We start from the raw sequence: 2,488 nt of genomic DNA, 5'->3' as shown, positions 1-2,488 counted from the left end.
AGTGGGGGAAGAGCAGCTGCCTAGCATTTGAGACTCTCAGCATTGCTTCTCGGCTCCTTGTAGCTAAGATCAAAAGTGAGCTCAGATGGGGTGAGTAGTCTCTTGGCCTATCCAAGGCCGTGATCAAGCGTCTTGATGTTATTGGTCTTTTGGCCTCGAGATGAAAACCTGGTCTGTGTCTTGGGAACCTTGAAGAAAAAATTATCTAAATTATATCTGTTCTTATCAGTTTAAGGGGAAAGCATTATCTAAAGTTGTATCTGATAGGTCCTTTATTTGAGGACTGCATATTAAATTGATTTTTGAAACAAGGGGATGCAATAGGAGCTTTCTCTGTCCACCCCATGCATTGACCTGGTATTGCAGTGTCTCCAGGACCAGTGCCTCTCCTGCTTGGGAGAATTGTGTGATTAAAAAGGTAGAAAAAGTTTCATTCTAAAAATGCTGACTTGAAAAGATTTTTTTGAAAGTAGCTGAAAAATCAGGTATTTTTAGCACTTTGGTTTTTTCATGACAACATATTGTTAAAAAATTTTGGGGGTGTTTTCTGAGTTTACACATGTGAGTTTCTTTGTCTTGCTGGAGGATTGTTTTAAAAGCTGGGATTCTTCTGTGTGCTGTGACTCTTTTCAACAATATGAGGGACAAATGCTTTTTGGACTGAGGGTCTGTTTGGGAGATGGTTGGTTGGGGGGGGTTGTGTGTGTGGGGGGGGGACACACACATTGGTAATATTTGAGGTCACATGTATATCAATAATTAACTGCATGAGTTACACAGACTTCTCCCCACCCAGCCTACGTTCCATGTATCTTGACTGAGCCTGCCGCCCACCATCCCAGAGCAGAAGCCTGAAGCCTGAGCCCCACCGCACATGGGGAGGAGGGGAACTCCCGCTGGTTGCCGGCTCCTGCAGTGTTTATGACTCCAGAAGGGGGTAGGGACCAGCCCCTGCAGGCAGCCCGGGGGACGAGCCGCTGCTTTGCTGCCCCCGACTACCCCTCAGTTACAGCCCGGGAGACTGTGGCCACAATAAAAGCCCCTGGTGGCCACATTTGAGAAATGCTGGAGCCTCACAGTAAACAAATCCCATCAGGTTTGTCACACCCTGTCCCCCACCCTGGGGATTTCCTGCCCTCTCCCACGCAGACCAACCTTCCTGGAAGCTCCCACCCCCTATGTATTTACTGCCCTTTCTCCCCGCCAAGGGAACCCGCCAGCAACTCCCTGATAATCCCTCCCTCAACTGGCTCCACTGCAGCCATTTCCCTTCCCCGGCCCCTGGGAGGACGGAATGAGCTGGAGCAAAACATGGATGTTGCGCTGCAGCCTGTTAGGGCAAAAAGGGCAACTGGGGACATGTCAGAACAGGAAATAATTTCCCAGCACAATTCCCCCCAGGCTCTTTCCCTGCACACGGATATTCCAGCTTGTCCTGCATGGGACAGAAACATTCAAATCTAGGGCTGTCAATTAATTGCAGTTAACTTACGCCATTAACTTTAAAAATATCATGATTAATCTCAGTTTTAATCACACCGTTAAACAATAGAATATCAATTTAAATTTATTATATTTTTTGATTTTCTACATTTTCAATTATATTGATTTCAATTACAACATAGAATACGAAGTGTACAGTGCTCACTATATATAGTTTTATTACAAATATTTACACTGTAAAATATAAAGTGCTGTAGTGCAATCTCTTTATCATTAAAGTGCAACTTGTATATGTAGATTTTTTTTTTGCTGTTGCAGAAGTGCACTCAAAAAGAAAACAATGTAAAACTTCAAGTCCAGTCAGTCCTACTTCTTGTTCAGCCAATTGCTGAGACAAACAGGTTTGTTTACATTTACTGGAGATAATGCTGCCCGTGTCTTGTATACGTCACCTAAAAGTGAGAACAGGCTCTCTCATGGCACTTTTGTAGCCAGCGTTGCAAGGTATTAACGTGCCAGATATGCTAACATCCATATGCCTTCATACTTCAACCACCATTCCAGAGGACACGCTTCCATGCTGATAACGCTCGTTTAAAAAAATATGTGTTAATTTGTGACTGAAGACCTTGATGAAGAACTGTATGTCTCCTGCTCCATGGTTTTATCTGCATTCTGCCATATATTTTGTTTCATAGCAGTCTTGGGTGATGACCCAGCACATGTTGTTCACTTTAAGAACACTTTCACTGCAAATTTGACAAAACGCAAAGAAGGTACAACGTGAGATTTCTAGAGATAGCTACAGCGCTCGAGCCAAGGTTTAAGAATCTGAAGAGCCTTCCAAAATCCAAGAGGGACGAGGTGTGAAACATGTTGTCAGAAGTCCTCAAAGAGCAACACTCTGATGCAGACACTGCAGAACCTGAACCACTAGACAGGAAAATCAATCTTCGGTGGGTGGCATCTGACTCAGATGAGGAATATGAATGTACTTTGGCTTGTTACTGAGCAGTACCTGTCATCAGCATGGAAGCATGTCCCT

General features: G+C 44.2%; 1 pseudogene; it reads left to right on the top strand.

Annotated features, from left to right (window-relative positions):
• Positions 1 to 184: 184 nt before the first annotated feature.
• Positions 185 to 391, top strand: LOC123357442 (annotated as a pseudogene).
• The last annotated feature ends 2,097 nt before the right edge of the window (positions 392 to 2,488 follow it).

Source organism: Mauremys mutica, unplaced genomic scaffold, assembly GCF_020497125.1.
Source record: "Mauremys mutica isolate MM-2020 ecotype Southern unplaced genomic scaffold, ASM2049712v1 000629F_np12_subseq_214426:226894_obj, whole genome shotgun sequence".
NCBI lineage: Eukaryota > Metazoa > Chordata > Testudines > Geoemydidae > Mauremys > Mauremys mutica.
This window is presented reverse-complemented; position numbering and strand designations above follow the sequence as displayed.